Here is a 22,222-nt window from a genome sequence, read left to right as displayed (position 1 = left end):
AATTATGGCTGTATGGGATCACTAAAGGGGCCAGGGGCATTATACTGTGTGTGGGGCACTATACTGTGAGGGGAACTAAATAGGTCATAACTCTGTCAACAATGATCGTTTTTCTAAATAAAAAACACTGCTGTAGTCTACATTACAGCGCCGATCACATCATGTACAATATAGGCCACTTATAATGTGGTGACAGAGCCTCTTTAAAAAATGTATACGTTTAATGTATACATTTATAAGTGTAACTTGTTGTGACATGACAACTACTCTTGTATCTATCCTGTGATCAGAGGTTTTGTATTTTATTCTGAACAGGTCTCTCAATTTGTCCCAGAACTGTTGTTGCCGGGGCAGAGTCTTGAATACAGCGCTCAGGTATTGATCTATCTTTCCTTTCATTCACCTTTCCTGCATATTACTCACATATCACAAATTATCTGGTCAGAAAACAGACGGCACTGTTGTGTATGAGTGACCCCATTCCTTCATGTCACATAGGCAGTCATGACACTTGGAGAAAGTCATAGTTATCATGAATACTCTTAGTCTTTTGACACCAAAAAGTTCACCAAACAGTCACATAATCTGACTCATGGATACAGAGCCACACATAGAAGATAGGGGTCCTCATAGCAAAGATCAAACTGGGCCCTCCATTGTGATGCGCCAATTTAGCTACTGAGGACAGACGGGCGTGAGGTGAGGTTTGTTTGCCTCTCCATTTTCTTCCCATGACCTTTGGGCCAATTCTCCACTGCTTTGCCTGCTAACAATGTATTTCCTCTGGAGAGAGGACTCCCGCACATGTTGTCACCACCCAGCCGCAAAGAGGATAGGACCAACCAGGCCCATAGAAGCCGCATGGTCTATCTCTATGTATGTCTGGCCTTGGTTGACTATAGTTTATTGAAACATATAATACAAGGAATTTTCAGGCAGATAAGTTGTCATCCATATCAGTATCTGTCACTTAAAAAACTCCTTAAGCAACATTCACCCATTACGGTTCATTTCTATTTTTTTGTGAAAATTAAGGCAAGATGCATGAATTGACCATGTTTCACCGTGCGTTTTGGCACAAAGTATCGCCGTTTTTTAATGCATTTTTACCATACAACAATTATAGGCCATGTCCCTAAACATTCTGAAACTATCAGCACTGATTGTATAGTATCAGACTATGGCTATGGACAAAAGGAAATAGCAGCACCCGGTTGTCAATTTCTGCTTACATTTCCAGGAGTAATAAAAGGGGAACGGCACAATGAAGCGCTCTATCATGATCTCAGGTCCAGGTGTAGGAGGGCGGCTCAAAGAATAAGGAGAGCGCCCAACTAATGCCCAGCATGTAAAGTAGGAGAGTCCAAGGTAAGTGCCGAATATTTCTTGTATCTCTACACAAGTTATATCACATATTTACTGGCTGGATGCTTTTTAGTAATCATGGAACTTTTCTCTGGTACCGAAATCCAAGAAGCCAATTTCAGTTTTTTCCAATTGTTCCTCAGAAAATAAGGTTGTACTTCCTAATATTCCTCGCTTCAATGCTGGGGTTGGTAGATGGAAGAATAGAAAAAAATGTCCCTCACAAAATGTACTGAGCGCTTATCACTGACAAGCTACAAACCTGTAATATATTAGGAAAAGGGACCAAGAGCCTGGAAACCCGATGAGGTCAACTATGGATCCAGACTAAGCTGCCACCTAAACTTATTTGCTGTCAGCATACTTGGTGCATGCCCAGTATGTTCATTACATGTATACAAATTATATGTGTCCAGAGACGCCACAAAAGAAAAAGAGAATCAGAAACTCCACATTTCTCCATGGTTTCCCATTAAGGTTCGGTTTATATAGAGACATAACTTTTAGCTCCTTGGCCTTGATGTCAAATCTATACCAGGTCCCGCCAATCACCATATACCATATATAATCTTGACACCACAGACACAATAGGCTGGTTTTATGGAAAATGTGGTCCTAGGCAACAAGCAAATTAGACTCGCACCCGCCATCCCACCACAACATATTTTTATACCGTTTTTTTTTTATTTATCTGGTGGTCTAGGGCTGTGAAAGGGTTCAGTGTAAATTTACTGGTGGTTTAAGGATGTTAAGGGATTATTTTTTAATTATCTGGCCGTCTAGGGCAGTCAAGGGGGTCAAAAGTAAAATCAGGATTCCTCTAGGAGATGGGGCATTGGCATTTGAAAATTGCTCAGATTGTGACCCCCCGTAATGTCAGTCATGGACACCTGGGCCTGGGTGTGACTGCAACCTCTTCACCCCTATAGTTGTGTTCTCTGGGTTTACACTAACATTACAAAATGTGCTCAATGTCTGACTCGTCCTGTGATAGAAAATGAAATGTGTGAAAGTAAATATATTATTATTCATTATGGATATGGGGTTATTTTATGTTTATTCCATTATGTATTTTACAGACATTTATGACATCTGAATATGTGGCACCGGTGACAGCCGACATGCTAGAAGATCCAGTGTATATATGTAAGTATTATAGCAAATAACAACCTCTAGAAATTCTATAACCTGATGTCATCCAGAATGTTCCTATAGAGACACATGACAAGACTGTGGGAACAAATTCCCCAATGTTGTTAAACCAGGGCCGGTCTTAGGGGTGTGCGACCTGTGCGGTTACACTGGGTGCATCACCTGTCACTAATGAATGGGGCGCCACTGTTCTTCATGTCTGGGGCACCCATTGCTTGAACACTCAATCCCACTCTTCATGTAAAAAAAGTAAAGGGCACTGCTCAGGATGCAGATACAATTCCTTGATAATGGATTGCATTACAGTGTGCAGGGCTGCCATCAGGAATTTCTGGGCCCCATACTGCCAATGAGTCTGGGCCCCCGCCCCCCTCGTTATTAGGAGGGGGTGTGAAATGTAAAGGGGCGGGAGGTAGGGCACATTAAAAAGAAAACTCTTTGGAGGAGCAGGGCAGAGACAGGAGGTGGGTGTCGGAGGGCAAAGGGGAGAAACTAAGTGCCAGGGCTGGGAGAACTGAAGGTAGCAGTGGTAGCCAGGGGGGAGACGCAACCTCACAGGGGCTCTGTGGAGTGACAAGGAAGAGACAAGAGACAGCGGCTCTGTGGGGGGCAAAAAGGGAAAGTGAGTGTGTGTGTATGTGTGTGTGTGTATGTAGAATCTGTCTGGGTGTAGGAGGGCACTATAAACAAAAATCATTGCACTGAAGCCCTATACACAGCAGAGTCACTCACCAAAATGTAGTCCCTAAGATCTCCCACCGCCACGGGCATGTCAGGATGATGCTTTTGCATTCTCTTCACACGCTGCACACACGTTATCTGTGTGTAGCGCTATCTACAGGGGGCTGTGTGTGGCGCTATCTGCAGGGGTGGGTGAGGCGCTATCTACAGGGGGTTGTGTGGCGCTATCTACAGGGTGGGTGTGGCGCTATCTACATGGGATTGTGTGGCGCTATCTACATGGGATTGTGTGGCGCTATCTACAGGGGGCAGTGTGTGACACTATCTACAGGGGAGTGTGTGTGTGGCGCTATCTACAGGGGGTATGTTCGGCGCTAACTACAGGGGAGTGTGTGGCACTCTCTACAGGGGATTCCAGTCCAGGAGGAGACCCTGACCTCACTGTCCATATATGGACAGTGACCTCAGGGGCTACCTCTAGGAGAGGAATCCCCGACCAGAGTGTCGGCAACTCTCTGGCCGGGGATTCCGCTCCTGGATGGGTGAATGGCAGAGCAGGAAGCTGATACTTTCCTGCTCTGCCATAGTATTCAATTGTATCTGCATCCTGTGGACGCTGATACAATTGAATATGGCAGTGGCTGAGACACGTCTGGGACAGTAATTTGCCGGGACTGCCTCTTTAGATTCAGGACAGTCCCTGCAAATTCAGGACTGTTGCTAACTATGCCTCCGGTATAAGCTTTCTCCCCCTACCCAGGTATACTCTCTCCTTCCTCTACCCCTCCCCATGTATAATTTCTCCCCTCCCTTCAGATATCATCACTTTTCACCCAATTATTACCCCCCCCCATTGTATAATGCCTCCTCCAGTGGAGGGATGTCACGATACCAGAATTTGGACTTCGGTACCGATGCTTTGTGTAGTATTGCGATTTCGATAACAAAGCGATACTTTGCCAACAGTAATAAAAAAAAAAACAGTTCTTCCATTTCTGATGTGAGGCGCGAGGTGTGATGCTAAATGTAACCTCCATGTGCCTCACATTAATAGTAATTAACCCCATCATGTACCTCAATTATAAAGGGTTAATGTGTAAGGTACATGATGGGGTTAATTACTATTAATGTGAGGCACATGGAGGTTCAAAATTCATAATACCTCGTGCCTCACATTAATAAGTGAAAGAAGTTTTTATTTTATTCTTTACAACGTACACATCATAAACGATGCAAAAAAATTGTTGTGCAGGTTATTACGGCCGCGCCAATACTGAATGTGAATATTTTATGTATTGAGACTTATTTTAATGTGTTTTGTAAAAAAGGTGTATGTGTATTTTTTTTTAATTTAAAATTACTTTATGTTTTTACTTTCTTTTTGAAACTTTAATGTACTGGTATATATATCTATATACGGATAGTACACAGGCAGTTGTTAGGACAGACCTGAGTATGCCCTAACAGGAAATATGGTAAGACAGCCCTGGGGTCCTTCATTGGACCTTGGGCTGTCTGCCCATATATGGTATGTCCCTCAATCGCGTCACAGGGATTCCTGTGACGTGATCCAAGGGGCATCCCCCCTTCTTATTTTCCCCTGAATGCTGCAGTCAGCTTTGATCGCAGCATTCAGGGGAATAGCGACAGAGATGAGAGGTTTCTTTGATCTCTGCCTTTATAGAGTGGGACTGCGGCTGTGTAATACAACCATTGCCCCGCCCCGCACGCGGTCAGCACGAGGTGATGCGGGCGGCGCTGCACTAATGAGCGGCGGTTCAGGCACTGAAGACAGAACATGTGGGGGTGTTTTGTAGTGCGCCCGCCATGTTCTGTTTTCAGTGCCGCCGCTCATTAGTGCAGCGCTGGCCGCATCACATAATCCTGGCGGCGCGCACATGTCAGGACTCCGGAGCAGGGCCGTGACTGTGTTACACAGCCGCAGCTCCGCTCTCATACATTCATGTATTACAATATTGAGCTGTGCGGCCGCACAGCTTAGTATCGAAATACATGAAATAACGGTATTGAACCGTTTGGGGGTGCACGGTATCGAAACCGTATCGAAGTTTTGATGCATCGTGCATCCCTACTCAAGTGCCATCCGCCCTCCATTATTATCTCCTTCCCACTCTAGCATCATTTCCCTCCCTACCCAATGCCATCTCACTGCCCCATTATCATCTCCCTGCCCCCATTATCATCTCCCTGCCCCCATTATCATCTCCCTGCCCCATTATCATCTCCCTGCCTCCATTATCATCTCCCTGCCCCCATTATCATCTCCCTGCCCCCATTATTATCTCCCTGCCCCCATTATCATCTCCCTGCCCCCATTATTATCTCCCTGCCCCATTATCATCTCCCTGCCCCCATTATCATCTCCCTGCCCCCATTATCATCTCCCTGCCCCCATTATCATCTCCCTGCCCCCATTATCATCTCCCTGCCCCCATTATCATCTCCCTGTCCCCATTATCATCTCCCTGTCCCCATTATCATCTCCCTGCCCCCATTATCATCTCCCTGCCCCTTTATCATCTCCCTGCCCCATTATCATCTCCCTGCCCCCATTATCATCTCCCTGCCCCCATTATCATCTCACTGCCCCATTATCATCTCCCTGCCCCCATTATCATCTCCCTGCCCCCATTATCATCTCCCTGCCCCCATTATCATCTAACTCTACCCCCATTATCATCTCCCTGCCCCATTATCATCTCCCTGCCCCATTATCATCTCCCTGCCCCCATTATTATCTCCCTGCCCCATTATCATCTCCCTGCCCCCATTATCATCTCCCTGCCCCCATTATCATCTCCCTGCCCCCATTATCATCTCCCTGCCCCCATTATTATCTCCCTGCCCCCATTATTATCTCCCTGCCCCCATTATCATCTAACTCTACCCCCTCCCCATAGAAAGCAAAAATCTTCCCCACGTCTGTATTAGTTCACACTGCAGCATAGGATTGTATCACTATCAGCTCCAGGACGGCTCTTTTCTCCTGTCCTCTGTAAACAGAGGGAGAAGACAGGTTTATTGTCACATGTTACACAGGACGGGAGATAAGAGCCGCAGAGCTGATACAATCCTATGCTGCAGTGTTAACATAATACAGAGGGGGGTAAGATATTTACTTTCTATGGGGGCAGGAGGAGATCTTTTCAGGAGGCTCCGGGCAGCAGCAGCCGGACACAGACATAAGTTAGTACTCACTGTGTCTGAAGAAGAAGACGACGACTGCTGCTGCTGCTGGACGTATCCTCCGAGGCTGAGCTCATAACTCCCGCTGCTGTGATGTCTCCACCCCTTGTCTCCTCCCCACACGCTGTCACGCTGTTGCGGAGGAGGAGGGGCAGGCACATGTCACTCTCCAGCGGGCCCTTACGGTTTTATTCTGATGTAATGAACGGGCCCCTGCTTCGTGATGGGACCTGTTCCTTTCACCGAAATGAAATCGTAAGAGTCACACTGCCGTGAGAATATTAATTCCAGCGGCAGAGTGCGGGCCCCTTTTTTTTTAATTTATGCCCGGGCCCCTCACTGCAGTACCCCCAGTCCCCCCCTGATGGCGGCCCTGACAGTGTGGCAGACAATACTTGTCTGGCAGTGTTATTTGGGCACTGTATAATTGCATTATTTGAATACTATATTCTACGCCATAAAGCTGAATTCACACGCTGCAGATTTGCTGCGCGGCAAAATTCACAAGTGTTACAGGTGAATAGTTAGTCTCAAAACCTCATCCACATGTAGCAAAAGTAAACGCTGGGAATTTTGATGCAGCTTTATATTATTATTATTATAGAAATGCTCCATAAAGAAGATATTATGGTATTAGTAATATATAAGGGACTTGTTATTTATGTAATTTCCTAATACACATTTGGCTTATGGGGGAGCACACAGCGCACACAGAGTGTCTACATTACCAGTACTGCAGTCTGTGCGCCACCATACAGGTCCGTCCTCATGAAGTTGCTGTGTACATGAACCCTAATGTACATTTCCTTCATTGTTGGGTGGTCTATACTGAGCACACGTCTGTCTGGAGAAATAAAACTACACAATTATTGTTTTTTCCAGAACACCTTAAGATCGGCTGCCTGCTGCCAGGGGGACTCTCTGAAGCAATATTTCATCTATGCAAGGTGCGTCTCTTATTAGTTACTATATGCAGTATCCACCAATACCCTCCACAGTTAGAATGACACTTTTTGTATGTCCTGGGTCAGAATGCCCCTTTCGTATGGACCCACAGTAATGAAGCCCCCTTTTGTAAACCCCGACTCAGTCCTTTTATTCCCTATATTAATAGTGCCCCTTTTGCGCCTATAAAATAAAAAATTATACTCACCTAATAGACGACCAACCGGGTCAGGCGTTCTGCTTCCTACAAAATCAGTGGCCTGGCGTAGACGGCGTGATTCAGTGACGTCATCATGCTGGGCCGCTGATATCATTAGTATATTCCCGTTGCCTCGTTGGCTACTGGTCTGAACTAGGCCATGGCCTACGAAATCATACGGCAGGGCAGGAACCCAATGGCTCCCTGCGCCGTTATTGTTTGTCCAATTTTAGGGGCGTATGGAGCTCCAGAGCTGTGGGCCACCCCAAATCCCTGAAGGCGGTCACCCTATTTACCCCTTTGGTAATCATACACTAGTTGGGGACTGGACTCTGTAATAGATGAAAATGTTGCCATTGATTGAGATTTGTCCTAATACATTGTCTTTCTTTCTCCTAGAATTAATTCCTCATAAGAGTTAATGATAACCACACGTCCCAGGAGGGCAGATCAAAGATTAAGCAGAGCCCTCCACCTCACATCACATAACGTTCTACATTCAGTCGGATGTATTCAGTAGGAGAGTCCAAGGTCAGTGTATTTTATTAACTGCATCTCTAAATGATCACATAGGGAGTATTACTGGTCAATACTGAAGAGGGCACTACCACCATAGATGGCCTGGGCACCCTCAACTTACACTGCCGATCCGGCATTTAGGGCCAAAAACCTATAAAAAAAAACTGAAAAATACAATCCCTAGTTTATTGACTGGGTGATGTTATTTGGGCACTGTATGATTAAATTATTTGGACACTACATGGTGCATCATAAGTGGGAGGACATCACAGATACTGCACATGTCACCATTAAACCTAAGGCCGGCCCTGGATGTGACACAATAGCTGCCACGTGACATGCTATCCACACGGACATGACCGCTGTGGCCTAGCAACTAAAGACAACAGAACCACCAGCGCAGGAGCCACAGGGAATTTTAAAAACTCAGTAGGGACTATTTGTTATTTTTAGCCATATGCCTCATGCACACATCCCTCACTATTTTCACTTCCGATTAAAACGGATGCGTTGTGACATCCGTGTGGTTTCCGTTGTCACTCCGGATCCGTTCCGTTGTTCCGCTTTAAATGGATGCTGTGCTTCAGTTTGTCTTCCGTTTTAAACGGTCTGTTAAAATCCATCTTGTGTGTTGAATGCAGGGAACTTTGGCATGCACTGCCGTTGCTTAGCAACGGATCCGTGAAAAACGGGCGGCACACGGATGCCGTACATGTGCCGTCCGGTTTTTTGGACGAACCCATAGACTTCAATGGGCACCACGGTCACTGAACTATGGACAAAAGTAGGACATTCACTTATTTTGATGGAATGGACGAACAGAACCGTCAAAACAACTGAAGTGTGCATTGCCCCATAGAAATGAATGTGTCAGGGTGCTACCAGTTAAAAAAAACAGATAGCACCCTGAAGAAATTACTGAAGTTGGCACAAGGGCTTTTAACTGAAGGGGACATGAGGCCTAAAGCCTCATGCCCACTTCAGTTATTTTCTTTAGGGTGCTATGCGTTTTTTTAACTGATAGCACCCTGACGCATACTTCAGTTGTTTTGACGGTTTCGTTCGTCCGTTCCGTCAAAAGTAGTGCATGTCCTACTTTTGTCCGTCGTTCAGTGACCGTGGGGCCCATTGAAGTCTATGGGCCCGTCAAAAATACGGACAGCACACGGACTCTCTACTCTAGAGTCCAAAAGACTCCGCAAAAGACAAATTAGAAGTTTTCCATTAAGGATAAGATTATATAGAAGAATAACAATAAGCTCCTGGTCCCTGATACAAAATCTATACCAGGGTCCTCCAACTATTATGTGCCATTATACTGCTGGTGTTATTTGTGTGGCAGAGGAGCATTGGACTCGCCCTGTGATAGAAAATGAAATGTGTGAAAGTAAATATATTATTATTCATTATAGATATGGGGTTATTTTATGTATGTGCATTAAACCCATTATGTATTTTACAGACATTTATAACATCTGAATATGTGGCACCAGTGACAGCCGACATGCTAGGAGATCCACTGTATATATGTAAGTATTATAGCAAATAACAACCTATAGAAATTCTATAATGTGATGTCATCCAGAATGTTCCTATAGAGACACATGACAAGACTGTGGGAACAATCTCCCTGATGTTTTCAATAGGCTGAACATATATTTGTTGATATGATGAACCATACTAAGCGCACGTCATAATATCTTCACAGTTTATACTTTTTGTTCCAGAATTTCTTGAGATCGGCTGCCTGCTGCCAGGGGGACTCTCTGAAGTAATATTTCATCTATATGCGGTATGTCCATCATTAGTTACTATATACAGTATCCACCAGTAGCTCTGTACATTGAAAAAGTGATGAGCGGGCAAAATGCCAAGAAAGGCGCAGCAGTGGGGAACCTTGGATAGTTGGTAGGAATAGGCATAATGTAAGTTAGGGGTATCTTTGTTCAAAATGCTGGCCACATTGGGACTGAACGTAGGTGTAAGGTAATTGGGTGAGGGAGTGTAGGGGGATTTTAGACAGCTTTGGTCTGCCAAGAACATTTGCGATGTGTCAAGGCCTGGTTAAAGTATTTACAATAGCTTCAGGAAGGTAGACTAGTGACTAGGGCCCATCAATGCACTCGATTTCACGGCGCCACAAGCTGGAAGTTTAATAGGCCTAATTTAGGCCTAATATTTTGGTGTGAAACTGGAGGCGCCGTACCACTACGATGCAATAGAAAAGGACTTAAGTAAGTTGCATTACACAGTCATGATCTGCAGGCATAGGTGATAATGGACACTGGCAGAATGTTTTTATTTACAGCACTCAAGCGGAAAGCAATGGAAGGTGCCGGGATATTGCCACGTATAGAGCCCCCACAAGTCATGCAGCACAAGGACCTGGACTTGGGGTGTAATGGATTGTTTGGAGCAGATGGCTGGAAGTAAGAGGTGGCCTGGCATCAAGGAAGCAATGCAGGTATCCTCAATGGTATCATTCGAGCAAAAATTTGAGGGAACATGTCACGATGATGGGCCAAGTGCCAGAGTTCTTGCACAGGGTTCCTGGATCGGTGAGGGCAGCGTTATCCCAGGAGGGCCTCATAATCTCAACATGGGAGAGGGACACCTTGGGGGTTGCCAAAATGTTTATAACACGGGGTACTGGCACAATGTTTGGAATTAAAGGTGCAGCACATGTGGAGGTAAAGAGAAGCAGAAGAAGGCAACAGTAGCTAGTTGAGTCTGATTCGGATCTGTCAGATGATAATAAGTGGTCTGATGTTGGGAATAGAAGTGCTGATGGGCAGGACGTTTAAGGTGCTGAAAAGAAATGTTTAAGCTGGATAAAGTAAAAAGGTAAAAGCTAGGAGGCGTGATACCGAAAGCTAATCCTTTAAGTGGAAAGCGTGGGTAAAATTTGGGGCCAGGAAACATGTTTGTTGATTTCTACCTACACACACTTGTCCCAGAAAATGTTGGGAAAGATAAAGGGGGAAAGGCTTGTCTAATTTTTGAGATGTCTATGGAAGCCGTTGCAGCTTGAGAGGTTGGGTAGCTGTCAGAGGGAAAAGAGGAAGAGGAGGTTATTAGGGATTGGGTGAAGAGATTTTGTTTAGTATTGCAGTGTAATGGTGGTGGAGCAGGACCCCATTATTGATCAGGTGCCAATAAAAAGGCATAGTGCCTATGAAGCAGGCTGGTAAGTATAAAAAAATACATCTGTCTCATCTAAAAGAGGCATCAGTAAACGATGCAATAGACAAGGCGTTGAGTGAGTTGCATCATTAAAGCAAAATCTGCAGGTATGGGTGACAATGGATACTGGCAGAATGTTTTTGTGCCTACAGGACTCAAGTGAGTAGCAGTGGAAGGGACACGGATATCGCCACGTATAGGGCGTCTACAAGTCATGCAGCACAAGGAACTTGACGTGGGATGTAATAGACTGTTCGGAGGAGATGGCGTACACATGTTTGCGAAGATCGTAGTTGGCTTTGGAATCGCGTAAGCGGTCTTGTATAATCACTTCAACATGTCGTGTGGTTTATAAAATGTTTATCTAATAAAGTCATCACATTGTCATGAGGATTGCTGGACCGTATTTTCTTCTGTTTGCTGTACATTTGTTGGACAGTGTGGTCAGGGGGTCAAGAAGATTGGTCAGGGTGATCAATGGCTACCTGGGTAGGGGGACAGTTGGGTGCAGGCGGCCACGGCTGACCCTAGAAGCGGGATTCGTTGCCTGATGGTGCAGAACAAGGATGGGTGTGAGAAGGGTGGAGAGCAGTGCAGCCTGCATAGCACGCCATGGCAAATTATCCGGCTATTGAAGACAACTCCTATATACAAAATTTTAGTGTACAAATACAATATCAGATTCAAGCGTAGATACGTATAGCATAGAGACGGGGCTAGAAATAAGCTCAGTTCATATATACAGCACCAAAACCAAGATCAGTGTTATGACTGCGGTCACGGACCGCTGCTGCTCACCCACGGTGAACGGCTGCGACCGCAACTTCCTGGCCACCTGCCAAAGTCCTTCTGCCCAGAGACACCTGCTGGTGCAGCCATCCCTTCCTGGAGTGTGCGATGGAGTGTCTTAACCCCCTCCCGCCCAATCACGTACAGTTACATGATGGAAACTGGTGTCTTAATGCATTTCCACGTAACTATACGTGAAGGAGATGGAGCTAGCTCAGGAGCTGAGGCCGCACAATCACCACTGGGTGACAGCTGTATGTTACAGCTGGCACCCTGAGGTATCGGCCAGGACTGGAGCTCACATCCGATCCGGCCGCTTAACCCCTCAGATGCTGCGTTCAATAGAGATTGCAGCATGTGAGGACTTTTTAGCCACTGACACCCCAGCAACGTTATCGCTGGGTTTGCGGTGACTGCAAAGACGATTGGAGGCCCAATACTTACCTCCCGGTCTGCCAGCAATGGAAGCCTCCTATGCCCCACTCGGAGGCGGGGCCTAAAAGGCTTCCAGTACCATCTGCAAAATGGCGCTGAGCCGGCGTCATCAGCAGTGGGTGTCCGCTGTTTGTTACAGCAGACAACCCGCTGTATCGGCAGGAACCGGAGCTATCCTTTGCGATAGCTGCATCTTAGCGGTTTGTAGCAAATCGGCAGCCTGCCATACGATGGCAAGGCTGGTGACTGCTACTATAGCAACAGGAGGCCTAACAATGTCCTCCTGTCTGCCATTACAGAAGCCAATTAGGCCCCGCCGGGAGGCGGAGCCTGACTGGCTTGCTGTCAGTGAACAATCGACAGTTCTAATACATTGCACTACATAGGTAGTGCAATGTATTAGAACATCAAACAAACAGTTGGATCTTCAAGTCCCCTAGTGGGACTAAAGAAAAGTGTAAAAATAAGTTGTAAAAAATACAATAAAAGTTTCAACTAATAAAATAATACACAATCGCCCCCTTTTTCCCTTATCAAGTCATTTATTATTGAAAAAAATAATAAACCATACATATTTGCAACCGTAACGACCTGAACTATAAAAATATGTTATTTGTCCCAAGCAGTGAACGCTGTAAACAAAAACGAAAAAATACTGTCGTAATTGCTGTTTTTTTGGTCACTTTGTCTACCAAAAATTGAAATAAAAAGTGATAAAAATGTTGCATGTATCCAAAAATGGTACCTATAAAAACTATAACTCGTCTCGCTAAAAACAAGCCCTCACACAGCTTTATTGATGAAAAATTAAAAAAGTTATGGCTCTCATAACATGGCGACAGAAAAAATACATTCTCTTTACAAAAGTTACTTTATTGTGCAAAAAGTTGTAAAACATAAAAAAGTGCCATAAATTAGGTATCGCCGGAATCGTACTGACCCGCAGAATAAAGTTAACATGTAGTTTATAATGCATGGTGAACGCTGTATAAAAAAAAACTAAAAAACTATGGCAGAATTGCTGTTTTTTGTCACCTTGCCTCCCAAAAAAAAGGATAAAAAGTGATCAAAAGGTCGCATGTACCCCAAAATGGTACCAATAATAACTACAGCTCGTACCGCAAAAAAACAGGCCTTATACCACTACGTGTATGAAAAAATAAAATAAGTTAGGGCTCCAATAAGTCAGGAAAGAAAAATATCCAGTTGTGCAGCCCAAGGGGAACATTTCTTCTGTTTCAAGAGGCAAATTATCAAGGCACTAAAATTAGGGAATCAGGAAGGGGAGGGCCCAAACATATCTGCTGGAAGCGAGGGTGCCCGTATTATACCAGGACAAAACTTCCCAGCAAAATTCCCCAAACTGCAAAGGTGCCGAGTGTGGACCAAAAGGGGGATAAGAAAGGAAATTTATCAGTGCGACACCGGCCTGTGCATAAAGGATTGCTTCACAGCGTAACACACATCTTTATATTTTTTATTTTTTTTTTCATTATTATTATACCACCTGACTATGCCCCTGATGTACTCTGCCCAGCTCACATGTACCACCACATTATAAACGGAAACACCAGTAAAACTCCAAACAAAACTACCACCAAGCAAAATCCATGCTCCAAAAGCCAAATGGCGCTCTCTCCCTTCTGAACCCTACAGCGTGCCCAATCAGTAGTGTTCTTCCACATATATGGCATCGCTATACCCGGGAGAAACCTTTTGACAATTTTTGGTGTGTGTGTCCCCAGTAGCATAAGCTGGGCATGACATATTTGCCACTGAATTGGCATATCTAGGGAAAAATTTTAATTTTTACTCTGCACCTTCCACAGCGCAATCATTTATGGAAAAGATCTTTAGGGTGAAATGCGCACTACATCCCTTAATAAATGCCTTGAGGGGTGCAGTTTAAAAAAAAAATGAGGTCACTTGTCAGGGCTTTCTTTTATTATTTCACATCGAAGTGAACCAATACTTTGTAAATCGCCAAATTAGGCCTCAATTTTACATGGTACTCTCTCACTCCTGAGCCTGGTCGAATGTCCAGGCAAAAGATTAGGGACACATGTAGGGTGATTCTAAAACCGGGAAACATAGCATAATAATTAGAGAGCTGTCTTGTTATGGTGGCACAAGCTGGGCACCACATATTGGCATATCTATGGAAAAAATCCCATTTTCACTCGATTGCACACTAATTTCTGCCAAACACCTGTGGGGTAAATATGCTCACTACACCCCTACATGAATACCTTGAGGGGTGTTGTTTCCAATATGGGGTCATTTCTGGGGGGATCCAGTGTTTTGGTCCCACAGGGACTTTGCAAATGCGACATACAGCCCAGAAACCAAATGCAGCAAAATCTGTACTCCAAAAGCAAATGGCGCTCCTTCCCTTCTGAGCCCCGCCGTGTGCCCAAACAGCAGTTTATGACCACATGTGGGGTATTGCCGTACTCTGGAGAAATTGCTTTACAAGTGTTCGGGTTCTTTATTTTTCCTTTATTTGTTGAGAAAATGAATTTTTTTTAGCTAAAACTACGTCTTATTGAGGAAAAAGGATTTTTTTATTTTCACTGCCCAATTCTAATAAAATCTATGAAACACCTGTGTGGTCACTACACCCCTAGATGGATTCTTCAAGGGGTGTAGTTTCCTAAATGGAGTAGTTTTTTTGGCGTTTTCACTGTTTTGGTCCCTTAGGGGCTTTGCAAATGTGACATGGCCTCCGCAAACCATTCCTGCTAAATGTGATCTCCAAAAGCCAAATAGCGCTCTTTCCCTTTTGAGCCCTGTCAAGTCTCCAAACAGCCTTTTATGACCACATGTGGGGTATTGTTTTACTCGGGAGAAATTGCTTTACAAATGTTCTGGAGCTTTTTCTCCTTTAGTGCTTGTGGAAATTAGAAAAAATTAGCTAAACCTACATTTTCTTTGAAAGAATGTCGATTTTCATTTTCACGGCCTACTTTCAATCATTTCTGCAAAACACCTGTGGGGTCAAAATGCTCACTATACCCCTAGATAATTTCGTCAAGGGGTTTAGTTTCCAAAATGGTGTCACTTTTGGGGGATTTCCACTGTTTTGGCACTGCAAGAGCCCTTCAAACCTGACATGGTGCCTAAAATATTTTCTAATAAAAAGGAGGCCCCAAAATCCTCTAGGTGCTCCTTTGATTCTGAGGCCTGTGCTTCAGTCCATTAGCACACTAGGACCACATGTGAGATATTTCTAAAAACTGCAGAATCTGGTTAATAAATATTTAGTTGCATTTCTCTGGTAAAATTTACTGTTACAAAAAAAATAGATTAAAAATGAATTTCTGCAAAAAAAAATGATATTTGAACATTTCACCTCTACTTTCCTGTGAAACGTCTAAAGGGTTAAGAAACGTTCTTAATCCTGTTTAGAATAATTTGAGGGGTGACGTTTTAAAATGGGGTGACTTATTGGTGGTTACTAATATATAAGGCCCTAAAAGCCGCTTCACAACTGAACTGGCCCCTGTAAAAATAGCCTTTTGAAATTTTCTTGAAAATGTGACAAATTGCTGCAAAATTTCTAAGCCTTGTAATATCCTAGAAAATAAAAGGATGTTCAAAAAACTATGCCAATCTAAAGTAGACATATGGGGTATGGTAATTAGCAACAATTTTGTGTGGTATTACTTACTATCTGTCTTAGGGCGGATTCACACGAACGTGTATTGCATCTGTGCAGGCCGCGTGGTTTACACGCGGCACGCATGGACCAATAGAAGTCTATGGGGCAGTACAGACAGTCCGTGCTTTTTGCGCAGCGTTTGTCCGCTGCGTAAGAAGTTCAATATCTCGGCGAATTTCGCGCATCACGCACCCATTGAAGTTAATGGGTGCGTGAAAACCACGCAGGTCCCACGGAAGCACTTCTGTGCAAACTGCCTGTTTCGCGCAACAGCTGTCAAAAGGATGAATGTAAACAGAAAAGCACCACGTGCTTTTCTGTAACACAAACATCCAAATGGCGTGTCATAATGATGGCGGCTGCGCGAAAAGCTCGCAGCCGCGCATCATATGATGCTGCCTCACGGAGCAGGTAAGTGGCTTTTGCGCATGCAAAACGCTGCGTGTTTTGCGTGCGGAAAACGCCACCTTCGTCTGAATCAGGCCTTACAAGCAGATGCATTAAAATTTATAATGTGTTTTTCACTAATAAATATTGAATTTATCGACCAAATTTTTCCATTATCATAAAGTACAATAAGTCACGAGAAAACAATCTCAGAATCGCTTTGATAGGTAAAAGCATTCCAAAGTTGTTACCATATAAGGTGACATGTCAGATTTGAAAAAATGGGTCTGATCCTGAAGGCCAAAATGAGCTTGGTCCTCAAGGGTTTAAAGAGCCAACGTGCGCACTTCCTAAAAGTACCCTACACTACCCCACTGAACCCTGGAGTATAAAAAGGGCTCCGCCCTCCCACTCCTTGCTTGAGCGTTGTTTGTACTTTTCCCATGTGTGTATTGCAAATTGTCCCTTAGTGTTTTCCTGCTGGCTCCCAGTATCTCCTGTATCCCGTGCTGTGTTTCCTTCCTGTGCCTGCCTTGCATCAGAGTCGTGTGGTAACGCCTGCTGGATACGCCACGTCTGTGTGTCATCTGCCATCCCTGGTGCCATCCGCCACGTCTTTTTTTTTTTCTAAGTCCCGGGACATGCTCAGTAGCGCTGATTTTCCACTTAGTCTCGGCATCTACTAGCAGTTTGCCTGATATTTTTTCTAAGTCCTTTGACATGCTCAGTAGCGCTGATTTTTTACTTAGTTTTGGTATCTGTCTATACCATTAGTGCGCAGGTGTGGGCGCCTGCTTGTGATTGGCTGTGTTGCATTGGCTTACTATTGGAGGTTCCTTAGGGTAAATACATGCATTCATTGGCTAGACATAGCCACACACCTGTTCTCGTTCTAGTGGAAGTCCATGAGGAGGACCCCTGAGGACGCTGGATCATGTCGGGGGGGGGGGGGGGGGGCTATACTAGTCTTTTAGCACAATGTTAACTGGAGCTGATCCTTCATATAACTGACTGTTGCTAGAAGTTATACTCAGTGTCAACTTTGCATTGGGTTATATCGCTCATGTTCTATAGACAGATTTATGTCTGCAAATTGCATGTGCCAGCACACATTGTAGTTTTTAATTTTTATGTTGTTTGTCCCTAATTTAATAAAGCTATTTAATTTATTCTATCCTATTCTATTAGTTAGTAAGTAGTTGGGAAAAAAAACGGGTTGCTATTGCCTTGGCAATTTTTCTATATATCCGCCACGTCTGGCACAACCTCCCACACCTAGCCCTATCTGTGCCAGAGCCCTGCGGCTGTCTGGACTATCTCAGGTACCCTTGTTCTACGCACCTCTGCATGGACTGTTAGTTGGTCAGCTGCCTCTTCGCTACGGCAGAGCAGCCTAGTGGGTCCACATACGAATGTAGCCATCTTTAACTTGACTCTGATAACTTGCTGCAGTGTGATTGATGTCACACAACAATAACCATTGAAAAGTCATTGAAAAAGTCAAGATAAGGGATCTTTCCATTGTGTATTTAATGCGTTAAAAGTGTAGCCAAAGACGGCTACATCTGTATCCTAGATTGTGACAGTACGCTCAGGCCATGGAACCTGCTGGCCAGCCTAAGACCGCAGTTCAGGTCATACAGACGGATATGCGTGACCTACATGCACGCCAGGATGAACTCCACATGGCTGTAAACTCCATCATCACCCGACTGGATCAACTCCCTGTTCCTTTCCCAGAGACTGCTGCCGTTCTGTCACAGACACAGGGTATGTAGACCCACTAGGCCGCTCCGCCGTAGCGGGGAGGCAGCTGACCAGGTCACAGTCTATACGAAAGTCAATGGCAGACAGTAACGCTTGGGTACCTGAAATAGTCCGGGCGGTGGCTGTGGCTTCAGCACGGATGGAGGCTGGTGCGGCAGGTCGCGCCAGACGTGGCGGGCAGTATCCGATGAAGCAGAAGACACTGGACGTGGCAGAAGACACTGGACGTGGCAGAAGACACTGGACGTGGCAGACGACACTGGACGTGGCAGACGACACTGGACGTGGCAGACGACACTGGACGTGGCAGACGACACTGGACGTGGCAGATAGTAGAATACAGGAACGGGTAACAGGGCACGGGTAACAGCTGGAACGGGAAACACTAAGGGACCATTTGCGAGACAGACTGGGATGGACAAACAATGCCAGGGGCCTTCTTATAGACCAGGAAATCGTGGCAGTTGATGATGATGACGATTAATTTGTGCGCGCGCTGGCCCTTTAAGGCCGTGCGCGAGCGCGCACCCTACGGGACACAGCAGGACGGAGCGGAAGTGAGCGCTGGTGTCTCCTGGGAAGGAGACAGGGACCAGCGCTCACGGATCCATGGCTGCGGGCGTCGGGGGGTGAGTAAACCCGGCGGCCCGCGGCCATGGACGTTACAGTATCCCCCCTCTTACGCCCCCTCTTCTTGGGACCAGAGCGGGAGAGGAACTTTTTAATGAGAGCAGGAGCACTGAGGTTCTCTTCTGGCTCCCAGGACCTCTCCTCAGGACCAAACACTTTCCAGTCCACCAAATAGAAAGTCCTTCCTCCTACCCTCTTGCAGTCCAGGATCTCCTTTACCTCAAATACATCAGAAGGGCCGCTGGGAGCAACTGTGGAACTAGAAGTCTTGCTGTAGCGGTTCAGGACCACTGGTTTCAGGAGGGACACATGGAAGGAATTAGGGATTCTGAGGGTAGGAGGCAGCTGCAGTTTATAGGAGACAGGGTTGATTTGTAGCAGAATCTCGAAAGGACCAAGGAACCTGGGAGCGAACTTGTATGAGGGTACCTTGAAGCGAATGTTCCGAGAGGACAGCCAGACTTTAGTCCCCGGAAGAAACTGAGGCGCTCTCTTCTCTTAGTATCTGCCTTTCGCTTAATGCGATCTACTGCCAGCAAAATAGAGGACCGGGTCTGTTGCCAGATTTGCAGGAAGTCCCCATATGCAGAGTCAGCAGCGGGAACCTGAGATGAAGTCGACACAGGAAGAGGGATTCTGGGATGTTGACTGTACACGATGTGAAACGGAGTGGAAGTGGTGGACTCACTTGTGTGGTTGTTATATGAAAACTCGGCCCATGGAAGAAGCTGTACCCAGTTATCGTGCTGTGAAGAGATGAAGTGGCAGAGATAATTCTCCATGATCTGGTTGATCCCTCAGGGACCAGCGCTCAACTTGCCCATTGGATTGGGGGTGATAGGCAGAGGAAAAGTCCAAACTTACATCCAGGAGTTTACAGAGGGCTCTCCAGAACTTAGAGGTAAACTGAACCCCCCGGTCGGAGACAATGTGAAGAGGCAAGCCATGCAAGCGAAAGATGTGCTGAATGAAGAGACTCGCCAGTCAGGGAGCAGAAGGTAGGCCGGTCAGCGGGATAAAATGTGCCATCTTAGAGAACCGGTCCACCACCACCCAGATGGTGTTGCATCCTTCTGAGAGAGGAAGGTCTGTGACGAAGTCCATAGCGATGTGCTGCCAGGGGGCACTGGGTACTGGCAGAGATTGAAGCAGGCCGGCAGGCTTGGAGTGAGTCACTTTGTTAGAGGCACACACCGTGCAAGCAGAGACAAAGTCCAGAACATCTTTAGGTAGCGTGGGCCACCAAAAGTGACGAGCAATCAGGTCTTGGGTTTTACGGACACCAGCGTGCCCAGCTAATTTAGAACTGTGTCCCCAGCGGAGAATTTTTTTTCTGTCTGCCAACCGAACAAAAGTTCTCCCCGGAGGGATATTTCTAAGCTGCAGAGGATTGGCGGTGACAACGCAGGATGGGTCTATGATAGTCTGAAGGGACTCCACCGTGTCTTCCGTCTCAAATAATCTGGACAGGGCATCAGCCCTCACATTCTTGTCAGCGGGACGGTAGTGGAGCAGAAATTGAAAACGGGTTAAGAGCAGCGACCACCTGGCTTGACGAGGATTCAGTCTTTGAGCGGACTGAAGGTAGGTGAGGTTCTTGTGGTCGGTGAAGATCAGGATGGGGTGAGCTGCGCCTTCTAGAAGATGTCTCCACTCCTCCAGGGCCAATTTGATAGCCAGTAGCTCCCGATCTCCAATGGAATAATTGCGCTCAGCAGAAGAAAACAGTCTTGAGTAGTAGCCACATACTACTGCCTTTCCTTTGGAGCTCCTCTGGAACAGAAGTGCATCTGCACCAACAGAGGAAGCGTCCACTTCTAGTGAGAACTGCCGAGATACGTCAGGGTGATGGCACCCTTCTTGGTAAGGGTAGAGATGGGAGCCGTCAGAGAAGAAAAGTTCGGAATAAACTGCCGGTAGAAATTGGCGAATCCCAGGAACCGTTGTATGGCCCTTAGGCCTTGAGGACGTGGCCATTCCAGGACGGACTTTAGTTTCTCAGGGTCCAAAGACCTCTTTTCAAAGGTGCACTTTTCCAATTTGGCATACAAGCGATTCTCTCTTAGTCGCAGAAGAACTTGACGAACATGCCTCCGATGGGTTATCAGATCTGGGGAGAAAATTAAAATATCATCGAGATAAACTACAACGCACATATAGAGGAGATCTCGGAAGATATCATTAACGAACTCCTGAAATACTGCGGGAGCGTTACAGAGTCCGAAGGGCATCACTAGGTATTCGTAGTGCCCATTGCGGGTGTTAAATGCCGTCTTCCATTCGTCACCCCGGCGAATCCGGATTAGATTATAGGCCCCCCGCAGATCTAGCTTAGAAACATTTTTGGCTCCTCGTATGCGATCGAAGAGCTCGGAAATAAGTGCCAATGGGTATTTGTTCTTGACCGTGATCTGATTGAGACCACGGTAGTCAATGCAGGGTCGAAGAGATCCATCTCTCTTTTTAACGAAGAAGAAGCCTGCCCCGGCCGGGGAGGAAGATTTTCGAATAAAACCCCTCTCCAAGTTCTCCTTGATATAGGCTGACATCGATAAAGTCTCTGGCAAGGAGAGAGGATATACTTGTCCACGGGGAAGAGTAGCATTGGGAACCAGTTCAATGGGACAGTCATAATTCCGATGTGGAGGCAACGTCTCAGCCTCTCGTTTGCAAAAGACATCCGCAAAACTGGCATATTGAGATGGTAAGCCGGAAAGTGACTGTGGCAGAGGGGGCACGACAGGACGGACTTGTGACAGGCAATGGCTATGGCATCTGGAACCCCATTGAAGAACCTCTCCAGAATTCCAGTCAAGTGTCAGGGCGTGTAGACGGAGCCATGGCAGACCCAGCAGGATAGGATTGATAGCCTTGGGTAGTACCAGGAAGGTGATCTTTTCTGAGTGAAGAACTCCGACCCGTAGTTTCAACGGATCTGTGATGAGCATGATCGGATCAGGCAATGGTAGACCATTCACAGAGGCAACTGCCAGGGGTCTCTCCAGACTGCCTGAGCGTACTGTCACGGACACAGGGTATGTGTACCCACTAGGCCGCTCCGCCATAGCGGGGAGGCAGCTGACCAGGTCACAGTCTATACGAAAGTCAATGGCAGACAGTAACGCTTGGGTACCTGAAATAGTCCGGGCGGTGGCTGTGGCTTCAGCACGGATGGAGGCTGGTGCGGCAGGTCGCGCCAGACGTGGCAGGCAGTATCCGATGAAGCAGAAGACACTGGACGTGGCAGAAGACACTGGACGTGGCAAACGACACTGGACGTGGCAAACGACACTGGACTTGGC

General features: G+C 46.0%; 1 long non-coding RNA gene across 2 annotated transcripts; it reads left to right on the top strand.

Moving 5' to 3' along the window:
• The first annotated feature begins 313 nt into the window (after window positions 1-313).
• LOC142740491 (uncharacterized) lies at window positions 314-11,544 on the top strand. 2 transcript variants are annotated; one of them, XR_012880725.1, is made up of 8 exons: window positions 314-375; window positions 1,241-1,368; window positions 2,445-2,511; window positions 7,288-7,352; window positions 7,949-8,080; window positions 9,531-9,597; window positions 9,796-9,860; window positions 10,377-11,544. It is a non-coding gene; the product is annotated as an uncharacterized LOC142740491 (long non-coding RNA). The 2 variants fall into 2 exon arrangements; XR_012880724.1 differs by lacking the exon at window positions 10,377-11,544 and having other exon boundaries at window positions 9,796-10,026.
• The last annotated feature ends 10,678 nt before the right edge of the window (window positions 11,545-22,222 follow it).

The sequence above is a fragment of the Rhinoderma darwinii genome, chromosome 2, assembly GCF_050947455.1.
Source record: "Rhinoderma darwinii isolate aRhiDar2 chromosome 2, aRhiDar2.hap1, whole genome shotgun sequence".
Taxonomy (NCBI): domain Eukaryota; kingdom Metazoa; phylum Chordata; class Amphibia; order Anura; family Rhinodermatidae; genus Rhinoderma; species Rhinoderma darwinii.
Note: the sequence above shows the minus strand (reverse complement) of the source record. Positions and strands in the feature narration are given on the sequence as shown.